Source organism: Polypterus senegalus, chromosome 6, assembly GCF_016835505.1.
Source record: "Polypterus senegalus isolate Bchr_013 chromosome 6, ASM1683550v1, whole genome shotgun sequence".
NCBI lineage: Eukaryota > Metazoa > Chordata > Cladistia > Polypteriformes > Polypteridae > Polypterus > Polypterus senegalus.
The window spans coordinates 183,324,910-183,349,716 of NC_053159.1; positions in this window are offsets into that span (position 1 = coordinate 183,324,910).

The window sequence follows — 24,807 nt, forward strand, 5'->3', positions numbered from 1 at the left end:
GTGCCACCCGTGACAAACTATGTTATATAAATTTTTGGGGCATGTAAAATGCTATGTGATTTTTTTGTGATACAGTTTCACTCGGGATCCCGAGTTGTTTCGTCGTGTAGTGGGTGCGGCAACGCACTGTACCAGTGCATGCTCCCTGGCTTGACCTGACTTGAGTATGTGAGATATCATATTACTTTATTGTATCATGTTGTGACATGATAGATTAGATTACTGTATATACTCACGTATAAGTTGGGTCTTGAAAGCTTAAAAATCAATCATAAATTTGGCCTCGACTTATACACCCGTTCAAAAATCCATCCATCCATTCATTTTCCAACCCGCTGAATCCGAACACAGGGTCACGGGGGTCTGCTGGAGCCAATCCCAGCCAACACAGGCCACAAGGCAGGAACCAATCCCAGGCAGGGTGCCAACCCACCGCAGGACACACACACACCAAGCACAATTAAGAATCGCCAATCCACCTAACCTGCATGTCTTTGGACTGTGGGAGGAAACCCACGCAGACACGGGGAGAACATCCAAACCTCACGCAGGAAAAACATGGGAAGCAAACCCCGGTCTCCTAACTGCGAGGCAGCAGCGCTACCCACTGCGCCACTGTGCCACCCCATTCAAAAATTAAACACTTAATTATTTTTTTTTTTTACATCTTCTTGCCTCCTCCAATCTCGCACCAGTTTCTCAGACACATCGAATTTTGCTGCAGCAGCGCAGTTACCGATTTCTTTCGCCATGTCAACAACGTTTAATCTAAAAGCAGCTTCATATTTCCTTCTGATCGAACGCTCCATCATAGATAAGGAAAGCTCTTACGATAAAGGTGTATGAGGGTGTGAGATACAAAAAACACAAAACAGTGCAAACGCCACTTCGGAATAGTTCGGGTATTACTGTGCGGTCACGTAGACAGAATAGAAAGTGAGAGAGAGAGGTTAGGAGCACACGCTGATACAGCGCATTGCCACACCCACATAGAAGAAAATGGCCGTGTACTCCGTGGTTACTCTCTCAGGTGGACGTTGGCATATCATAATCTCTTGGACCAATAGCGGGAGTTTTCCGCATTTGACTTATACAAGCGACATTATAAAATACCGGAAATTAGACGATAACATCAAGTCTCGACTTATCTGCGGGACAATTTATCCGCGAGTATATACGGTAGATTAGATTATTTATTTATAAATGCACATAGGAGGTTGCGCCAAAGTGCTGTACAAAGAAGCATCAAAATAAACAGAATGCAATCATGCAGGAGTAGAAAAATAAAACAACCAATTCTAACATCCACCACAATCCCATTATACACAGTCAAAGGTGGAAGAACACAAGTAGGTGTTAAGGCGGCTTTTAAAAATCTTGATGGAGACATTCTGGTCATGTTAGGTGTCTGCTGTGATGTTTATTGCAAACTGCACTGGTATCATAACCAAAAATAAGACCAATCTTTATATACTATAAAGCTACTATACTAGTATAGTGTAGTGGTATATCTACTACTATACTACACTAGAATCCATCCATTATCCAACCTGCTATATTCTAACTACAGGGTCATGAGGATCTGCTGGAGCCAATCCCAGCCAACACATAGCAGGAACCAATCTTGGGTAGGGTGCCAACCCACCGCAGGACACACACAAACACACCAAGCACACAGCAGGGCCAATTTAGGATCGCCAGTCCACCTAACCGGCATGTCTTTGGACTATGGGAGGAAAAACCCACGCAGACACGGGCAGAACATGCAAACTCCACGCAGGGAGGAAACCCGGGTCTCCTAACTGCGAGGCAGCAGCGCTACCCACTGCGCCACCGTGCCGCCCACACTAGAATCAGAAACTACAAATTGTAGTCGAGAGTTCATAGCACACAAGCCCTTTGCCACGTATCAAAAGCTATAAACGCACACATACACACACAAAATTTGTTTCTGAAGTTCAATCCGCAATCTCGGACAATCAGGAATTTCTGGATAGCAACACCATAGCAACAGAATGCTGAAGTTGTGTTTTCCACAAGAAACAACACTGGTGTTGCAATCAGAAAAGAAATGTATGAAAGCTATAGAAGAAATGTCTGTAGGTGAACACACGTTACATTTGGGTTAATTAATATTAATTAATTATAATTATTAATTCATTAATTAACATTAATTAGATAGATAGATAGATAGATAGATAGATAGATAGATAGATAGATAGATAGATAGATAGATAGATAGATAGATAGGAAAGGCACTATATGATAGATAGATAGATAGATAGATAGATTATTAATCCCAAGGGAAAATTCACATTTATTATTATAATTATTATTATTAATATATTATTATATTATTATTATAATTAGTGTTCCCTAATTTTAATTATTTATTCTGTCTTTTTTCTCTTTCTTTATTATGTAAAGCACTTTGAGCTCCATTGTTTGTATGAAAACGTGCTATAGACATAAATGTTGTTGCTGTTGTTCTCCACTGTCAAGAAACATAACCAGAGCCCCAAAATGAAAACGGTGCAGAAAAAGCCAGGAAGCGAACCCAAGTCATAAAATTCTGTTCTGTTCTTGTGTCATCTACAGTCCCAAGCTGCTTTTTCCTCCCATGTTGCTAAAAAACCGCGTGCTACGGCTAACTGTTCATTCTTAAATGGCCCTTTGTGTTCATGAATGGATCCGGCAAAGAACCGCCATCCCTTTCAACCCTTTTGCCCGTTGTTGCTGGGATTGGCACCAGCTCTAGTGACCCTGAACAGAATTTAACGAATTTCACAATGGCGAGATGGACACGTCAGTTAAAGTAGTAGATTTGGTTGTGTCGCAGGGTCAAAGCCATTAGAAAAGAAGCAGCAAATCCAGGCTTAAAGAAATTCGAATTTGTGTTGTCAAAATCGAACGTCAAAAATCTTTTTACGCAAACGTGGTGTCTATTGACTCAGTGGCCACTTTATAAGGTCCCTCTCCGTAGTACTAAGTAGAACTTCACGTCTTCATCCATCCGTTCATTTTGTGTGTGTCCTGCTCATGTCAGGGTAACACTGAGGGGCAGCGTCCATCACACGGACTCTCTTATTCATTCTTCTTAAGCACCTTGTGGAGGTGTTTGCTATGTCAGCCACTAAATAAATGAAGAATGATATACTGAGAGGGTAAGTGTGCTCATGTTTTTGTACAGGAAAATAATTGGCTGAAGGGACCTACCACCCTGTACCTCTGACTGGTGCACACATTGGGCTGAAGTTCATCTTCTTCAAGCACAAAACAAGAAAAACAAATGAGACCCGAGTGCTGGAGGAGTGACAACTAGCTCTGCCTCAAACAGTTTGAAAACGATGACTTCTTAGAGCCACCAGAGGGCGGAAGCACCCTCACTTGTTTTATGTGCTATCATTCCGCCCCCTGGTGTTCACACAAAAAAAAGCCGGCCAACCAGATCAAGGTTGAAGGTCCATGTTTGTCCTCCAAGACTATTTGCCTCTGCTTTTTATCTTTGTCTTTGTCCTTCTGCTTTTATTGGCCTTTTGTTTCTGGCCAGGCCTCTGCTGGGATGTCTAGCCTCATTGTGGCCATCGAGGAACCCCACTGGCTCCTCTTTCAAGATTTTATGGGCTGGGTGTGGAAGACGAAGGGGGAGGCGCAGACCCCGGAGATGTCTGGAATACTTCCAATGTCTATAAAGTCAATACTAACAGTGCAGACATTAGGCCTGCCATGGTAACCTCTGACCTTGGGTTTCTCATCTTATTGCTTGTTGCTGAGCTCTACAAGGCACTTTTTTATTTTTCTTTCTTGTTTATTTTTATTTGTTGCTCATCACTTATCACTTTGGGGGTCTAAATAACATTTTGTCAACTTGCCCAGCAGGACAGACTGAGCGAAACGCACTAAATAGATAAAGAGTGTGACATAAAGATGTTCAGAGGTCATAAAATTCAGATGAAATCAATTTAAAGGGCTGCACATAAAGGAGTCTGAGTTATCTGAGCAGATGTCACATCTTCAATGACCACAGAAAAAATAAATAAAGTAAAACGTCCAGATTTTAGAATTAGAATCTAATAATCGTCTAGAAACCGCCACGTGGAATGGCCATCAAAGATCAGGAAACACCTAAAGGACATCTCAGGCCAGTCTGCATCTTACGAGCCACTTAGTTGTCACTTTTATCTTATGGCCCGGTGCTCCATCATGCTGGATTGTTCATTGTCGTTACCAAATTGTTCTTGGATGGTTGGGAGAAGTTGCTCTCAGAGGATGTTTTGGTCCCATTCTTTATTCATGGTTGTGTTCTTATGCCAAATTGTGAGTGAGCCCACTGCCTTGGCTGAGAAGCAACCCCATGTGACATGAATGGTCTCAGGATGCTTTACTGTTGGCCTGACACAGGACTGATGGTAGCGCCGTTCACCTTTTCTTCTCCGGATGCCCCAGACAATTGGAAAGGGGATTCATCAGAGACAATGACTTGACCCCAGCAGTCCTCAGCAGTCCAATCCCAAAATATCAGTCTGTCCCTGATGTTTTTCTTGGCTTCTTTGCTGCCCTTCTTGACACCCACCAGGCCATCCTCCAAAAAGTCTTCAGCTCACTCCTACCTGCCTGCTGCCATTCCTGAGCAAACTCTGCACTGGTGGTGCTCAAATCCGAGTCATGAATAAAGAATGGGAGCAAAATATCCTCTGAGAGCAACATCTCCCAACCATCCAAGAACAGTTTGGTGACCAACAATGCATGATGGAGCACCAGGCCATAAGGCAAAAGTGAGAACTAAGTGGCTCGGGGAACAAAACATCGAAATTTGGGGTTCATGGCCAGGAAAAGTCCCCAGACCTTAATCCCATTGAGAACTTGTGGTCAATCCTCAAGAGGTGGGTGGACAAACAAAAACCCACCAATTCTGATGATGCAAGAATGGGCTGCCATCAGTCAGGTTTTGGCCCAGAAGTTGATTGACAGCCTGCCAGGGCGAATTGCAGAGGTCTTGAAAAAGAAAGAAGGACTGCAAATATGGACTCTTTGCCTAAACTTCATGTACCGTATATACTTACGTATAAGTTGGGTCTGGAAACCCGAAAAATCGATCATAAAATCAGACCCTGACTTATATGCCTGTTCAAAAATGCGACACTTATTTGTTTTGGTTTTTTTTTTACATCTTCTTGCTTCCTCCAATCTCTCATAAGTATCTCAGACGCATCGAATTTTGTGGCAGCAGCACAGTTTCTTTTGCTACTTCAATGACTTTTAATTTAAAACCGGCTTCATATTTTCTTCTGATCGAATGCTCCATTGTTGATAAAGGATGCTCTTACAAATAAAGGTGTATGAGGGTGTGAGATACAAAAAACACAAACCAGTGCAAATGTCGCTTCGGAATAGTTTGGGTATTACTGTGTGGTCACGTAGGCACAATAGAGAGAGAGGTTAGGAGAACTGTGACAATTAGGGTTTGTTACATGCTCCCATCTTCTGTCTGGGAGCCCTTGAACTCGTCACCGTCGGTAATGTCACTGATGAGCTTAGCAGTGAGGCAACAACATAGCAAGGAGATGGTGAAAAAGTGCAAAGTGCTTTTAAAAAACAATCAATATACAATACAATACAATACAGTTTATTTTTGTATAGCCCAAAATCACACAGGAAGTGCCGCAATGGGCTTTAACAGGCCCTGCCTTTTGACAGCCCCCCAGCCTTGACTCTCTGAGAAGACAAGAAAAAACTCCCAATAGAAACCTTGTAGGGAAAAATTGAAGAAACCTCGGGAAAGGCAGTTCAAAGAGAGACCCCTTTCCAGGTAGGTTGGGCGCAGTGGGTGTCAAAAGTAGGGGGTCAATACAATACAATATACAGAACAGAACAATTCCTTAAGACAGCATAATAATAAAAATTTTAGAAGTACGGTTTAACAGTAGATGATATGACATAATTAGGTTTGGATATTTTTAGAGTCCTGGAGACCTCATCCATCTAGCTGCCTCCCCATTTGGCCATGCCACGGCTGAAACGTTGCTCCGATGAAAGGACCCCTCTTTCCCATGATTCCTGTGATCCTCCATCAGGGATGACTTTACCATAGGCAGGCAAACAACTTGGCAGGTGGGCCGTGGCACCAATGGCCACATTTCGGTACCGAGAAAAGAAACAGAATAGGTGAGGGTTAGTATTCAAATATAATTATCATGTTACTTATGTTATAGTGCTAATGACTAACAACAGAGATGCAGTATGTACAGTTAATCAGCAGCTCTAGTCAGGATATGCTAAACTGAAGTAGTGAGTCTTCAGCCGGGATTTAAAGGCTGAGACTGAAGGGGCATCTCTTATGGAAGCAGGAAGACCATTCCACAGTTTAGGGGCCCTGTAACTAAAAGCTCGACCTCCCACTGTTATTTTATTAATCCTTGGAATCCTAAGCAGACCGGCATCTTGAGATCTTAATGTGCTCAGGTTTGTAAGTCATGATAAGTTCAGACAAGTAAGCGGACCTTGGCCATTTAATGCTTTATATGTTAAAAGGAGGATTTTGAAATCTGCCCTAAACTTAACTGGGAGCCAGTGTAAAGATTTAAGAACTGGGGTTATGTGTTCATATTTTCTTGTTCTTGTAATAATTCTTGCAGCGCATTTTGGATTAACTGGAGGCTGTATAGAGAACAGTTTGAACAGCCAGTGAACACCGCATTGCAGTAGTCAATCCTACTAGAGATAAATGCATGAATTAATTTCTCACAATCCTGTTTATTTAGAAAGCCTTAATTTCCTAACATTTTTAAGATGGAAAAACATGTTTTGGACGACTTTGTAATATGCTTTAAATGACATGCTAGAGTCAAAGATAACTCCTAGATTGCGGGCTGATTCAGTAAAATTAATTGGGATTCCAACTGAGTTAAATGACGACAAAATATTGCTGTGATCAGCGTCATTCCCTCCAACAATTAACATCTCTGTTTTATCTGTATTTAAAGACAAGTAGTTCTCATTCATCCATTCCTTTAATTCACTAACACAACTAATTAAAGACAACATCGGAGAAACTTCATTTGATTTAAATGAAAGGTATAACTGGGTGTCATCTGCATACAGTGAAAATTAACATTATGTTTCCTAATGAGAGATCCCAGTGGAAGCATGTAAAGTGAAAACAGTAAAGGTCCCAGTACTGAGCCCTGCGGACACCATATTGAACTTCTGTGTATAATGATGGAGTACTGTCTGCACATTTCTGTACATACTGGAATCGATTTGATAAATAAGAACTGAACCAAGCGAGCACGGGCCTGTAAGCCCAACATCGTTTTCTAGCCTGTGCAGTAAAATAGAATGGTCAATGGTGTCAAATGCTGCACTTAAGTCCAACAACATAATTACAGTGGAATTTCCTTCATCAGAGGATATCAGAATGTCATTTACAACCCGTGTTAGTGCCGTTTCTGTACTATGACCAGTGCGAAAGCCAGACTGGAATTTCTCAAATAAATTGTAATGCGTAAGGTGTGACTGAAGCTGACTGGCGACTACTTTTCTAGTATTTTAGAGAGAAATGGTAAATTTGAAATAGGCCTATAGTTATTTAGTATGTGTGGGTCTAGGTCTGACTTTTTAAGTAAAGGTTTAATGACTGACACTTTTAGTGCATCAGGTACGTGCCATGCAGTAATGAACTATTGATAATGGTTAGAATAGGGCTGCAAGAACATCCATTGCACTTTTACTAGTTTTGTTGGCACTGGATCTAGGGAACAAGTAGTGGGCTTCATTTTAGTAATTAAAGTTAAGACTTCCTGGTGAGTTACAGGATTAAAATTATTAAAGTGCTGAATGCAATGTGAGCAGGGTCTGCTAAGCTAGTATTTGGTTTGTACTGTGATGCTGAGATCTGGGATCTTATATTTTTAATTTTCTCATTGAAGAAGTTCATAAAGTCTGTACTGCTAATATCTGTTGGTATTTTGCACTGTTGATCTGAATTCCCATTTGTTAATTTAGCCACTGCTCTAAAAAGTACCCTAGGATTTTTATTATTGCTATCTATTAATGTAGAATAGTATTCTGAGCGAGCTTTAAAGAGGGCTTTTTTATATTTATTTACACTCTCTGTCCATGCAATTTGAAAGACATGTAGCTTTGTTGTTCTCCATCTGCGCTCCAGTTTTCGACACTCTAATTTAAGAGCTCGAGTGTTTTCATTAAACCAGGGAGAGTTTCTATGTGCTTTGATCACTTTTGTTTTAGGGGAGCCACTGTGTCCAGAGCATCTCTCAAGGTCACATTATAATGTGATATTAGCTGATCTAAATTGTTTTCCACGTTTACATTTGATGTTAACTGATCTAAATGGTTTTCCACAATTACACTCGACTTACTCAAGGTATCTATAAATTTTGAAGCAGAATTACAATCTAGATGTCGCACTGTCTTTGTTTTAATCTGTGAGTGCTGGCATGGGCAGAACTAAATCAAACGTAATTAAGAAGTGATCGGAAATAACTACATTTAATGGAGTAATATTTAAATTTTGAATTTCAACTTTGTAAGTTATAATTAAATCTAATGTATGGTTATGATTATGAGTTGGACCTTTGACAATCTGACAAAATCCTACTGAATTTAACAAATAAGTAAAACATTTGCTAAAAGTGTCAGTTTCCACATCAATGTGTACATTAAAATCCCCATCAGAACTACGTGATCATAATTTATAGCCAAATCAGACAGAAGGTTGCTAAATTCAGTCATGAACAATGAATATGGCCCTGGTGGTCTGTAGACTAGCACTATAATTGTGTTGGAATCTGTTTTAATATTTAAAATGAATGCCTCAAAGGATGTAAAGTTGCCTAAATTTTTAGGAGTGATTTGCATTTTGTTACAATGAATTATTCCAAGGCCTCCTCCTCGACCAGAATCTCTAGACTTATGAAGGAACGAGTATCCATCTGGTGACGCCTCAGCTAGGGGAACAGTGTCACATTTACTAAGCCAGGTTTCAGTAAGAAGACACAGATCAGATTTTGTACTTAATATTATATCATTTACCAAAACAGCTTTAGTGCCAAGAGAGCGAATGTTCAATAAACAGCATTTAAAACTGCATGGTTCTTTCTGAACTGCTGATATATTTTTGTTTTAATTTGAATTAAATTTCTATTACAGATGCCCCTGATGGAGTGTCTGGTTTTATCCCTTGGTCTAATTATACACCTTATTTTTTGGTTATCAATTAATTTATGGTTTGTATCAAGACTAAATTTACTAGATGCCCCACAACAGGGAGTATGGGTAATATAAACATTGTTCAAATAAATAGGTGCAGTGCATTCAAAAATCCATATAATAAAAGCCCAGCGCGGTGTCCGTGTCCGCTTCCCTTTTGGCTGTATAGCCGCCCCGTAGAAAAGCCCCAGTCCGCCCCCTCTCAGAATTCCTGCTTACCCCCTCCGTTCTTTCCCCTTTGCTTTTATTTTTCCTGTTCCCGAAAATCTTTTCAAAACAAAAGTAAAGAAATAGACAGAGCGTCACATTAACGTCTTCTCCCCACTGCCTATTAAATAATCAATAAAATGAAATAAAAAAATCACGAAAGAAACAGAAGCCACAACCTACCCTTACAGTGTCCACCGCGCTTCTGGCGTTACAGCCAAACACACGGTGTATGCAGTTTATGAGGTGTGACGCTAATTAACGCCCGTACTACAACAGATTATATTGTTCATATACTATTAACTATTTACAGGGATCAACTCTTTTGGGGAAGTTCATAACAAAAAAAAAAAAAATTTAATTATAAATAACATGTGCACTTGAGTATTTCGAGCCCCGCGTCTGAGTCGGATGGTTCCCCTAGTCACCAATTTGTGTGTTTCACTATGCCCACTATGCCTTTCCGCCTTCAGTTACCCATGTGCACTTGTACGGAGGAGACCTTACAGAACAATGCCGAAACGAAACGCAACTAAACCTGCTGCTGCGAGAGGACACATTACAGCGTGATCACGAAGCAAAGAGGCAAAGGCGTGACAGACGCTCGCAAGAAACGGACACTCAGCATTCACACAGATTAGCTCAACGACGCGTCTCTGCTGCACAACGAAAGGCAACTGAAACCCCTACAGAGAGACAGATTAGGCGTGATCACGAAAGAAAGACGCAAAAGCGGGCCAATGAGACACCCGACGAGAGGTCCTTACGATTGAGTCCTTCAACTGTGGTCATCCAACGTGCCAAGTTGCTAGTCTATACTAATAAAAGGCAAAGCCCTCACTCACTGACTCATCACTAATTCTCCAACTTCCAGTATAGGTAGAAGGCTGAAATTTCGCAGGCTCAGTCCTTACAGCTTACAAAAGTTAAGCAGGTTTCATTTCGAAATTCTACGCATAACGGTCATAGCTGGAACCTACTTATGTACATATATATACGGCCATAGCCTGCAGCTCGGTCGCCGTGTGAGGCAGAGTTGCGTCCCTCATCATCACGCCTCCCACGTAATTGAGTGCCTGCCCATATAAGGTAAATATTCGCGGGTGAAGGACTGTGCTTATGCAAACGAAGATGAGATGGTCTAGTGTTTGGCACAAACGCAGCGAAAGTGCCGGGTCTTAGCTAACATTAAATAAAGCCGTGGACATTGCAAGATCGCACAAGAGAGCGGCTCACGTGAACTGACTCTGAGCGCATGCGTAGAGAACAAGGAAGAGCTCAAAGAGCTGAACAAAAAGCGTATTACACAATTGAGAAGGCAGCAAAAGAATATGAAGCGAGTGACGCATACAAGCATATTCACAAGTGCAGCTACTGCGGAAACAAAGCACGGTGTAAATCGTAAGTTTTTTTTTTTTAACCAGCCTGTCAGTAACACAGATGACACATGCATATGTAATGTATGTGTAGTTGGGCTGTCATCATTCATGGCTTTTTTTTTTTAAATATATATATATTTATTTTTCTTTTAAATAGGTTTGTTATAGTCACAGACAGGACCGGGGGAAAACAAAAACAAAAGAAAAAGGAAGAAAGTGGGGAAAGAGTCAGATGGTGGACAATGGAAGAAAAGATAAAAAGGAGGATAGAGAGAGAGGGGGAGACAAAACAAAACACCGACAATCTGCTTCAATACCTGTTGAGAGGAGAAAAAAAAAAAAAAAAACACAGCAACCAACATCTGTATCAATCACAGTGATTAATAAATATTAAATGTTATTGAACAGCACATAGTACTAATATTACAGGATAGGATTAGAGGGAGCCACTAGGCAAGACAGTGTGTGTCTGTGATTACCTGATTATACACACGTGTTCACCTGTGTGCACACCCGTATATGTGGCGCACTTGTATTCATAAGGTTCTTCCATGTAAATGTCTAATAGTGTAATAGTGTGTGTGGGGAACAGCAGCCCGCTCCCCAGGACCCGAAGCAGATATGTAGGAGACCCGTGCCCCAGACATCCAGAGAAACCCCCGGACACAGGAGTCCTAGGTGGATCCACGCAGGGATGACTGCAGCCCCACTCAGAAAAGAGCAGAGGAGAGCCCCGGAGGAAGGTCATCCAGCAGCCACTGTGCCAAAGCCCTGGGGGGCCATGGTGGCGAGCCCGTGGGCCCCGTCGGCAGTCGGCCGCACCAGGGAGGACCGGGCCCTGTGCCCCGGGATCCAAGAGCCCCCCGCCCACCAGCAGGGGCCTGACACAGCTGTGAGGTCCAGGTCCCGCCAAGCAATCGCGGGAGTGAGCCAGCACCCACCCGAGTATCCAGCCCAAGACATCGAGAACCGCCAACACAACAGCGGCAGGGGGGATCATCCACCGGCAGGGAGTGGGGAGTAAGGCCCCTCCCTGAGGGAGCTGGCGATGTTTTGAGTGAGGTGGAGTCTAAGATCTGACCTGACACAAAGACATAGACATACAGGCACACGTATACACAAGCATACGTTCCCACCTTCATGTGCACGTATACAATCGCTCACACACTCATCCAACATGGAGACATACAAAATGAACACTGTACACACACTCCACTCCCCATGTATACTTTACCTCTGGGGTGTAGACCAGGAGGACCGCCCCAGCTCCCCCAGTAGTCCGGAGGCCCACCAGCCCAGAACCTGACTCGGCGGCCAGCTCCTCCTCTCAGCCCCCAGCCCCAGCCGGCGAACAGAAAGAGCGGGCCCGCCTCTCCGCTCTAATATGATGTTGGTGAGTGTTGTTCTGAAGTGCTTTTAAAACAGGAGGAGGATATGGCTCTGAACACCTCTCCTCCCGAGAACCCTCACTGTCTATGTGTGATTTAAAATTGAGAAGTAGACACTGGCGCCAGAGGTAAGGATGAATGAACAGACCGCCCTCTTGACACCATTCAGTGTGTCCACCCCAAGGCCCTATATGTATGTGTCATGAAAGGGTAGGTAATGGGAATGTCTAATTTGTGGATTAAAATAGAGATACAGGTGGTCACTAGGGGACAAAGGAGGAATACCTTCCCTGCACCCCAGCAACTCACCTGCACCTCCAGGCCCTACATGAGTGTTGGTGTGATGGAGCGGAGAAGGGAGCATTAAGGGATGGGAAGGAAAGGAAGAATGGGGGGGAAAGCCACCCCCACCCCGGTGCCAGCTCCCCTGCTGACCCCCATAGGCACCCCGCTCCCCAGAAACCATCCAGGGCAGGGGCCCAGGCCAACGAGACCAGGGCCCACGCCAGCGTACCACCAGGCGACCGGAGAGCGGCGCAGCCCTCCGGCCCCACCACCATGCAAAAACTATGCCCATCCCAACATTCAGTCAACTCCCAAACTACATATGACAATAGAAACCCAGGCGAGTCCATCCTCCACCTCTGTTGGCTCCCCGCCTGCAGAGTGGGCACCTCATAAGCAGGGACCACCTGCAGACAGATGGCAACAACTTCCCGCCAGCTACGAGGCCCCAGTTCCGCCGATGCGCTGAGAGCCCCAGCGTCAGGGCCGGGCCCAAGTATATTCACTGACCCACAACCCGGCGACACACCCCACAGGACCCAAGCCCCCAGACCCAGCCAGAACCCCATCCCAGAGGCGGAGCAGCCCCAGAACCCCAGGCCGCCCGGAGCCTCCCGGCGGCACGGCTACCAGGCTGGCAGCCCGTCCACCAGCACAGGCTCCGCCAGTGCGAAGCATGCAGCTACCAGAGACGCACCATCCAAGAGCCCCTATGCCCGTCCAGGCCAGGACCACAGCCCCAGCGCTGACACCCCCAAGAAACCTGCCCCCCGTGAGCCCCCAGATGCCCCAGGCCCGTATGTACTCCCCACATCAACAACAAAGACCAAAGTGGGACAGAGCGCGATCCCCACCCCACTAAGTAATGGAACCGATCAAAGGAGCCCAGAGATTGATCTAATGTTGTGGCAGAAGCTGTATCAAGACTAATATAGTCCAACAAACGGTCTCTATATTGGTTGATATTAAGATTGTTTTATTTTTCCAGTTCATGAGAACAGTCTTCTTAGCAATGCATAAGGCGATATAAGCCATATGGATTGTATTAATCTCCGTGGTGACACAGTCTAGGTAAGCCCAACAAGCAGACTGAAGGAGAGGTTGGAATGGTGCATTTCAGACACTTGGATAAGTCTTCACAAATCCTGCTCCAGAACCTCTGAACAGGTGGACAGAACCAAAGAGCGTGGATGTAGATGTCAGGTGTGTCGCCTTGACAGTGAGAGCAGTTGTTAGAAGGCGTATAACCCATCCTGAACATCCGTTGACCTGTATAGTGCACTCTATGTAGGATTTTGTATTGTATTAATTGTAAACTGGGATTTCTAATCAGTTTAAAGACTTTTAAACTTATCTGAGACCAGAAATTATGGTCCCAGCTGATTGATAAATCTGCCTCCCATTTCAATAGGAAGGGATACCGATTCATCTATTTTGGAGAGTGTCCTGTATATTTTAGACAGTAATTTAGGGGGTTTAAAATTTAATAGTTCTGCCACACCTGATGGTATTTGCAATTCGATTTGATTAAACTTATATTTCCTTTTTACTATAGATTTTACTTGTTGATATTCTAAAAATCTATTCTTGTTAATCCCATATTGTTTTACTAATCTGTCAAACGAAATAAAGTCTGTTCCTTCGAATATATGTTCTAAGTACTTAATACCTTTACAACTCCAATCTGGGAAGTTTATCATATTATTGTTTTGTAGTAGGTCAGGGTTGTTCCAGATGGGGGTGCGTTTGCATGGGATTAATGAAGACTTAGTCAATTTTAGAAACTCCCACCAAGCCATCAGAGAGGAGCTGATGCTGATGCTTTTGAAACATATGTGTCGTTTAATGTTTATGCTAAGAATGGCAGATCAGAGATCTCTATCTTATTGCATAGTGCCTTTTCTATGTCTAGCCAAGGTTCATCTAAGAGGGTATGTTTAAACCACCCTGAGATGTGCTGAAGCCTGTTGGCTAAGAAATAGTGGTTAAAGTTAGGCAAATCTAGTCCTCCTTTATCTTTAGTCTTTTGTAGCGTTTTAAGCTAATAAGAGGGGTTTATCTTTCCAAAGGAATTTAGAGATGGAGGAGTCAGAGATCTAAACCAGTCCGGTGTTGGTTTGCTTGGGATCATTGCAAATACATAATTAATTCTTGGTAAAATCATCATTTTTTTGAGGCTACTCTTCCCATGAGTGATATGGGTAGAGACTTCCATCTAGCCAAATCATCTTCCACCTTCTTTAAGAGTGGGATGTGGTTTAATTTAGTTAAATCCGCTAGCCTAGGTGAAATATTAATACCTAAATATTTAATATTTCCAGATTGAAGTGCAGTGGAAGAAGAGTTCTGGAAGGAGCAGTTAATCGGAAGAACTGTAGATTTTAACCAGTTTATCGAATAATCTGAGACACTTGAGAAAGAATTTATTAATGTGATTACCTCAGAGGCGTGGTTTGTGAATGCTGGAGAAAAGTAACACATCATCTGCGTAAAGACTGATTTTATGTTCTATATTTTACATTTAATGCCTTTAATCATTGCCGCCTGTCTAATCGCTGCTGCTAGTGGTTCAATAAAAATTGCAAACAATGAGGAGAGAGAGGGCATCCCTGCCTGGTGCCCCTCTTGAGACAGAAGCTGGAAGATGATTGGTCATTTGTCCTGACGCATGCTGTTGGAGCATTATATATTATTTTTAACCAATTTAAGAAAGAGTTTCCAAAACCAAATTTTTGTAAAGTTGCAAATAGAAAATTCCAGTTAACTCTATCAAATGCTTTTTCTGCATCTAGAGATAATATTGTAGTTTGAAGGTTTTTATTATACGAATAGTCGATCAAATTAAGTAATCTACATGTATTTGTTGAGGAGTGCCTCCCTTTTATAAAACCAGTTTGATCAGGATGAATTATGTGAGGCATTATCTTCTCTATTCTTTTTGACAGAGCTTTGCAGATTATTTTAAGGTCAAGCGTTAATAAGGGATATTGGTCGATAGCTGGTAGGTAATAGTGGGTCTTTGCCTGGTTTTAGCAAGAGATTAATGCTGGCAGAATTCATATTTGGTGGTAGAATGCCATCCCTCTTGGCTTCTTGCAGCATCCTGTAGAATATTGGTGCCAGAATTGTCCAGAATTCTTTATAGAATTCTGCTGGAAAACCATCTGGACCTGGAGCCTTTGTATTGGGCATACTATTCAGGGCTTCTTGGAGTTCATCTGAGGTCAGAGGAGAATCCAATGCCATTGCTTGTAAATCTGATAATTTTGGAAGAGTTATATTATCAAGAAACTGGTCAATTTCATATTTAGATGGGTTTATCTGTGGTGAATATAAAGATTTGTAAAAGTCCCTGAAAGTGATGTTAATTCCTTCAGGGTCATATACTGTTTCCCCAGATAAATCTTTAACAGCACATATAGTTGTTTTTTCTTTATTTATTTTTAACTGATTAGCTAGAAATTTACCTGACTTATTACTATGTTCGAAGTTTTGCCACCGAAGTCTTTGTGCTAAGAATTGAGTTTTTTTATTGATAATTTCATTTAATTCTAGTTTTGCTTTACATATTTTGTTCAGCATTTCCCGTTCCTGAGAGGATACGTAGGCTTCTTCTAAGAATTTGATGGTTTCTTCCAATTCCTGAATACGTTTACTTTCTCTTTTCTTTTTATGTGATGAGAATGAAATTATTCTACCTCTCATCACAGCTTTGCCTGCTTCCCAGAGAACTGATGCTGATGTTCCAGGCAGGTCATTATAGTCTAAATACAGAGCCCACTCTTTTTTGAAATAGTTAATAAAATCTACATCTTTAAGCAATGATGTATTAAATCTCCAGTTTTTACTTGGTGGAATGGCCTTCTTATTTATTAGAGTTAGAGATACAGGAGCATGATCGCTGATAGCTATAGTGTGTATCTCTGTGTCTGAAATGTCACTCAGCAGTGAGCTGCTGACTAAGAAATAATCCAGACGAGTAAGAGTGATGGACATGTGAGAAGAAAGTATATTCCCTACGGTTGGGGTGAAGAGAACTCCATGCATCGCAAAGTCCATAGTCGCTCATGTACTGTTTCAATATATTAATAGATTCCCAATTGCGCTGAGTTCCAACTGTACTGAGCCTGTCCATTTCTTTATGTAGCTCAAAGTTGAGGTCACCCCCCAAGAACAAGTGCGCAATCTAGGTGTTCAGAGAGTGCAGTGAAAAAAGCGTGGAAAAATGAGGGATCATCAACATTTGGACCATATATACTGACAATACATATTTTTTTGTTAAGAATAGATAATTTAATGATTAGAAATCTACCCTCTGGATCTGTGACTGTGTTGAGTACTTTGAAATTAACATTTTTATGTATTAAGATTGCTACCCCCCTTTGCCTAGAGTTATAGCAGGCTGAGAACACATTAGGAAACTCAGGTGTTTTAAGTTCATCTGCAGCTGAGGTCGGTCTATGAGTCTCTTGTAATAAAGCAACGTCTGCCTGTAGGTTTCTAAGTTGGCTAAACATTTTTAACCTCTTCTCTCTGGAGCCAGCTCCATTCACATTCCATGTGACGAACCTTAGGGTGCCCATAGATGTGTGTGTGTAGCTAATGTTGCACGCTGCGTGTGATGCTCAACTGAATGAGATATGAGCGAGTGTGCGTGTATGTCCTGTATGACTGTGTGCGCTGTGAGGTCGGAGTGGATGCATTGACGCTGGGTGTATATGTTCATGGTCGTGCCTTGCAGATTTGTAAATACATAGGATGTTGTGTGTGACTGAGTATGAAAGCAGGTGATCTGTGCAGTGAAAGAAAGGAGAAATAAGAGGAACGTACAAAGGGGCAAGTGGGGAATGATGAAGGAAAAAAAAAAAAAAAAAACTAGACATTATCAGCACTTGAACGCTGTGGAGACTGACGGTAATGTATCACACTAACTTAGCGAAATGACATGAATAAACTAGATTAGCGTAATAGAAGGAGAGGAGTAAAAAGAAATAATAATAATACTAAATAATAATAATAATAATAATAGTGTATCTTATCTGGACTGGTGTTAATATAACCAGGGAGTGGTGTTGAGGTCGCGGTAGAGCTGCCCGTCCACGTAGATCCGGTCCACGACGATGACAGCTCGGGAGCCCTTCTGGATGAAGCTGCGTCGGATCGGGAACAGAACTCTGCGTCGCTCCAGGATCTCTCTGGGGAACTGATCGTTTACACTAAAGTCTGTTCCTTTCAGCTCCCTGCCGCGGCTCTTCACCTGCTCCTTCTGCTTGAAATATCCAAATTTAGCCACGATTGGACGCGGCCTCTGGGCTCCAGGCCTCTTGGCTCCCAGCCGATGGATTCTTTCGAAGCGGATGTTTTTCACGGAGTCCTCCGGTATTTTCAGGTGAGTCTTGATAAAGGTTTTAACCGTAGCTTCTGTGTCCTCTTCAGCAGATTCGGGGATACCTGAAAACACCAGATTATCTCTCATACTGCGGGCCTGGAGATCTATAATAGTCTCTTTAATTTTTTTATTTTCTTCATTCAGATGAGTCATATGCTCAGTTAGAGACTTGACCGAGTCCCGTAGTGAAGCGTTTTCTGCAGCCAGTGTTTCCACCTGCTGCTGGCTGAATTCCAATGATTCCCTCAGGGATTTGAATTCACGATGTAAGATCTCGACCAGAGACAACCTCGCGTCGAAGCTGGACAACCGTTGGTCGATTGAATCCAGAATGTCGGCAAAGTCTTTACCCGTCGGGGATGTTGATCCAGGGGAGTCTGCTGGACGAGTTCTTTTGGAGGACGGGGTCCCGTCTTTGGCTGGGGACGATGTATTTTGGTGTTTTTTCATGACTATAGCCTTGAAGTATCTGTCAATGTATTCCTGGAGTGTTTCCAAATTCTCCTCGCTGTTCATTCAAAATTTTTCCGCCAAGTTTCCGGCGCCTGACGTCACCTAGAGCACACCCATCTCCCGAGATTCTTGTCTTCTTCCACCCAAACTTCCACCGTAAGTTTAAATTAAGTTCATAGACACGCTGCCACTGGCATTTGTCATGCCTAAGACGAATATGATATTCGCGAGATACAAGTTTAATGAGAAGACACAGGGTATAAACGAGACTGTTATTTTTAAAATGTTTCCTTTTCTTTTTCATAACTTCTTTAACACACTTCTTCTCCGCTGCGAAGCGCGAGTATTTTGCTAGTTGTCAATAAATAAATAATCCAATAAAACCCAGAAGTGAAAATGTGGAGGTTAAAAACTATAGAAAAAAGTCTTCTTAAAAACAACGAGGTTAAAATAACACAGGAAGCATTCTTTTAAAAACAACAACAAGTCCGGTGCCTTTTTACCTGCGACTCCCCTGCTTCTCCATCTGGGCTTCTCAACAGGGGAGTCGCCTTACATGCAGCTGGCCTTCTCTCTGCTCCTAACTGGTTCGTCACTTTTCCGATCCCTGGCTCCAGTAGGCACCACTGAACAGTGACTTGGGATTCCCCAAGTTTTCCGCATTCGACTTATACAAGCAACATTATAAAATACTGGAAATTACTAGTGATGAGCGAGCACCAAAGCGTTCGGGTATTCGGTCTGAACACATCGCGATGTTCGTGTGCTCTACCGAGCACCCAAGTATTATGTAAGTCAATGGGAGACAACCAGGCACCCCCTGCTCTGAAGAGGGGAGGGTGCCTGGTCCATTGGAAAAGGTCAGAAAGTGACAGAAACACCACCCATGTTAATCGGAGTCGTGCAGGTCTGTCAGGTGGAAGACAACATTTAACAAGCGGAGAGGTATGTACTTGCGACAAGAACAAGTTGAGTAACTTGAGAAAAAGAGAGGACTGGGCAGTCCTAGGGGTGCCAGTCACCGGAGAGCATCATAGACATCTTCAGTGTGTTCTCCGAAAGCCCATTTTTAATGTTTTAAAAGTCCGGACACTTAGCGCTGCTCCTGGTCATTCACATTCCGTGATTGTCCTCCTGATCAGTGACGTGCGGTGAGGTTCATGGCTGGTGAGGCACTGACTCCTTCAGAGTCCATCAGATTTACAAATATATGAACCCAAAAGAGCAGCTCATTCACTATTCGATTGGCAGCCAGCGTGCACATTGACTAGTGGCTACGTTTCATTTCTCATCAGCATTTTTATTTAGAGCGACAGGAGAGAGCGCATTTGATCCTCACCCTTCCGTGTGCTCTAAATTTGCCTTTGCAATTCCACAATTCATACTCATTCAATACAAATGAAAGTATAGAGTCACAAGAAACGAAGGGGGACCGGGGGCGGCCCTTGTGCATCTAAAATCAAATGTGAAAAACTGGCTGTGCACAAATGTGGGTCCCCTTGTCATTGTGCTGATTTGAATGCCTGTCACTGCTCAATGCTGATTACTTACAACACCAAATTGGTTGGATGAGCTGGTTACGCCTTGAACTTCATAGACAGGAGTGTCCAATCATGAGTGGTCAAAGGTATTTAAGGTGGTCAATTACAAGTTGTGCTTCCTTCCCTTTGACTCTCCTCTGAAGAGTGACAGACAGCATGGGATCCTCAAAGCAACTCTCCAAAAATCCGAAAACAAAGATTGTTCAGTCTCCTGGTTTAGGTGAAGGCTACAAAAAGCCATCTCAGAGGTTTAAACTGTCACTTTCAACTGTAAGGAATGGAATCAGGAAATGGAAGGCCATAGGCACAGTTGCTGTTAAATCAGCAGGTCTGGCAGGCCAAGAAAAATACAGGAGCGGCATATGAGCAGGATTGTGAGAATGGTTACAGACAACCACAGATCACCTCCAAAGACCTGCATGAACATCTCGCTGCAGATGGTGTATCTGTACATCGTTCTACAATTCAGCTCAATTTGCACAAAGAACATCTGTATGGCAGGGTGATGAGAGAGAAGCCCTTTCTGCACTCACGCCACAAACAGAGTCGCTTGTGGTATCAAATGCTCATTTAGACAAGTCAGATTCATTTTGGAACAAAGTGCTTTGGACTGATGAGACAAAAATGGAGTTATTTGGTCAGAACAAAAAGCGCTTTGCATGGTGGAAGAAGAACACCACATTAGAAGAAAAACACCTGCTACCTCCTGTCAGATTTGGTGGAGTTCCCATCATGCTGTGGGGCTGTGTGGCCAGTTCAGGGACTGGGGCCCTTGTTAAAGTCGAGGGTCGGATGAATTCAACCCAATATCAACAAATTCTTCAGGATAATGTTCAAGAATCAGTCACAAAGTTGAAGTTACGCAGGGGTTGGATATTCCAACAAGACAATGACCCAAAACACAGTTGGAAATCTACAAAGGCATTCATGTAGAGGTGGAAGTACAATGTTCTGGAATGGCCGTCACAGTCTGTGGGATGATCTGAAGCAGACTGTCCATACTGGGCAGCCATCAAATTGAACTGAACTGGAGAGATTTTGTATGAAGAATGGTCAGAAATACCTCCATCCAGAATCCAGACACTCATCAAAGGCTACAGGAGGCGTCTGGAGGCTGTTAGATTAGCAAAAGGAGGCTCACTAAGTATTGATGTCATATCTCTGTTGTTTATGCACCTGTCTAATTTTGTTATGATGCATATTGCATATTTTATGTTAATCCAATAAACTTAATGTCACTGCTGAAATCCTACTGTGTCCATAAGGCATGTCAGATATTAACAGGAAGTTGCTACTTTGAAAGCTCAGCCAATGAGAAACAAAAATCCAAAGAATTAAGAGGGGCTCCCAAACTTTTTCTTTTTTTTATATGACTGTATATACCTAATCTTAATTATTGTGAAACAACCAAGTGGCGTCCGCTTTCTGAACAAAAGCGCTACACTCGATGCAATTGCACTACTAAGTGCACAACAAATCGCTGCTCATACCTTTTATCTTCCGACTTTGGCCCATCACCCCACGCCCTTTCTGAAACTGGCTGGCCATATCCCGAAATCGAAGAAAAGATCGGACATTGGCTGGCCAATTTACAGCGACATTGGCCATTTACCAATTTGGTCAGACACTTCCCACTTTGCCCGATTTCGGGTTTTGGCTGTAAAATATATAAAAATACTTTTGAAAAACCACACTTACAGTATCTCACAAAAGTGAGTACACCTCCTCACACTTTTGCAAATATTTTACTATATCTTTTCATGGGACAACACTGAAGATGTGACACTTTGATACAATATAATGTAGTTGGTGTACAGCTTGTATAACAGTTTAAATTTGCTGTCTAAACTGCTGGCAACAAAAGTGAGTGCACCCCTAAGCGAAAAATGTCCAAATTGTGCCCGAAGTGTCAATATTTTGTGTGGCCACCATTATTTTCGAGTATTGCCTTAACTCTCATTGGTCGACCGTGGCGAGGCCTGCTCTGAGTGGAACCTGTCCTGTTAAACCGTTGTATGTTCTTGACCACCGTGCCGCAGCTCAGTTTCAGGGTGTTGGCAATCTTCTTATCGCCTCGGCCATCTTTATGTAGAGCAACAATTCTTTCTTTCAGATCCTCAGAGAGTTCTTTGCCATGAGGTGCCATGTTGAACTTCCAGTGACCAGCATGAGAGAGAGAGTGTGAGAGCGAGATCACCAAATTTAACACACCTGCTCCCCATTCACACCTGAGACCTTGTAACACTAACGAGTCACATGACACCAGGGAGGGAACATGGCTAATTGGGCACAATTTGGACATTTGTCACTTAGGGGTCTACTCACTTTTGTTGCCAGCAGTTTAGACATTAATGGCTGTGTGTTGAGTTATTTTGAGGGGACAGCAAATTTACACTGTTATACAAGCTTTACACCATTGTGTCAAAGTGTCATATCTTCAGTGTTGTCCCATGAAAAGATATCATAAAATATTTACAAAAATGTGAGGGGTGTATTTAATTTTGTGAGATATTGTATATTAAGTTAAAAATTGAACTAAAAAGTAAAAAATAAGTCTCTCATACATCACTCGTAAAATAAAAGCTAAGATTTTATTGATTGATGAAAGGCGAGTGATTTTTTACTTTTTACTACACTTTTTAACTTAATAAAAGTGCGGATTTTAAAAAGTATTTTTTATATATATATATTATTGCATATGGTTTTTTGTTTGGCTTATTTCTGATTGTCAATTGGGAGAAGTTTGTTTAGAAGAAGTACGGCCTGTCGGGTCTAACGCCCTCAACTTGTTGTAGCTGCCGGTTTTGGAGAACGAGTCGGCCATTACTGGGTTGTGCATTTAAGACTGATGCTGAGTAGCACTTCTTTACACAAAGAGTTGCAGGAATTAGTAGAAATCTTGACAGCTGTGGTCCATGGCCGGCCATTTATCCCGGCCAAGACCCCCAGGCCGCCAGGGGGAGCCCTCCCTGCAACGTGGAGATGCCCCGGGTTCCAGCAGAGCATCATGGACCTTGTAGTTTTAATAAACAGCCCTGCTGGATACCATGGGGACCACCAGGAGTCGCTGTAGGGAGGCTTGGGGAGTGCTACGTACCCTATAACCCCGAAGTACGTCCTGGTTACATGAGCAGTAGGAATGACGTGCTTCCGGGTTGAAGAAAAGGACTTTGTATCTGTGATAAGGAATCTCATGGACTGTATGGTGGATTCGTTTCTGGGTCAGGAGATATAAAAGGACGATGGGAAACCCAGACGAGTGAGCTGAGCTGGGAGGAAGGGTGGCTAAGTGTCTAGGAGTTGGAGGATTGATTATTACTGTTGTTGTATTGATTATTTAATGAGTAGTGTGGAGTGGAGGGTGCTTGGTGCACATTATTATTATAATTAAAATAACTAGCCAACCCGCGGCGTACCATACGCCGAATAATCAGGCCGGTTTTTTAATGATTTTTAAGCACAATTAACATTTGAAAAATCGGTAATGTAATAAATCAGCAAGAAAAGCAACATTGCAACAATGCACAGAACGAACCACCACACAATCGTCCGTGACTGAAAACTGGCGCCTTCTCTTGCCAAACGGAGTGATGGGGGTGCACGGCACGGAATGTGGAACGGGAGGAGAGGAGGAGGACGTCCATTCAGCTCCCTCCGTCATGCTAGTCTGCTGATTTCTCGTTCAGTATGTGCTGCCCGCTCATGTGCCCACCTCCAACTCGTCACTTGAGTTGTTGGCTGCTTTTCTATATATAATCCACCCGACCACGGTAGTAGCGAGGTGGGAGGGGGGTGTGCACAAAGGGTAGGGACACAACCAGTGGGAGCGTATGAGTCGCACTTAGTGGGAATTCCACGGCTTGCAGCCCGAATGGGGTTCAGCGGCTTACCCACGCCTCTCTGCGCCGGGTAGACACACGCTCAATCTCATGCATAATTATTTATTGAATGCTAAACACTTCTGGAAAGACACGGTTGTCTAAAACGGGTTAGTGTGAGAATACAACAGTAAGTGAATGAAAAGATGGAACTCTGGAGAGAGCAACATATAATTGTCCGTGAGTGAAGAAGACGCATGTTTGTCACGGATGCGAATTGCTGTATGTAGCGTGTAAAACAGTTTGCTATGGTGCATGCGGTCGTGCGTCGTAACCGAAAACTCAGTTTTTAAAGACTGCGTACTTCATTGTGTTTAAACCTCAGTTTTAAAGGATTGTTTTAAGGATCCCATGGGATACCCCTCGCAAACCGTTTTACACGCTGCATATGGCGACTCACCTCCGCGAGAAACACGCCTCCATGAACAGTCAAGGTGACTCGGAGGTACATGAGGCCTCTACGACAGACGAATACAAATGACGCCGTTCTTTCTGTGTCGTCGCGTCCGAATTGGTGGGCGTGGTTCTGCGAGTTGTCGTCGTATCCAATGGTCTTGGTGTTGGTGGGCGTGGCTCCTCCCTGCGTGCGCCATAGGTGTCTTACTTGTCAGCGGCTTAGTGAATCCACGCCCCTTCCGGCGTGCTTTCCATGGGTGTCTTGCCTTAGTGAATTATATATTGTGGTCCCCGGCCGGGCTCCCAGGAGGAGGAGAGGAGGGCTTGTGCCTCCTCCAGACCGCGAGGGGGCGTCCGTCCTGGTTATATTGGGGACCACGGGTACAGGGCTTGGAAGCCCAGCCCTGTAGGGACCCGTGGTCACCGCCAGGCGGCGCCCCGATGCCGGTTTACCCCGTGTAGTCTTTGGCCGGGAATGGAGCCCGGCCGGGACGCCTTGGAAGACCGGAGGAGGGCGTGTGCCTCCTCCAGACCGAGAGAGGGCGTCCGTCCTGGTGGTGCAGGAGGCCTCGGGTAGGGGGCTTGGAAGCCCAGCCCTGTAGGGACCCGTGGCCACCGCCAGGCGGCGCCCCAGTGCCTATTGATCCCGGGGGAAGACGA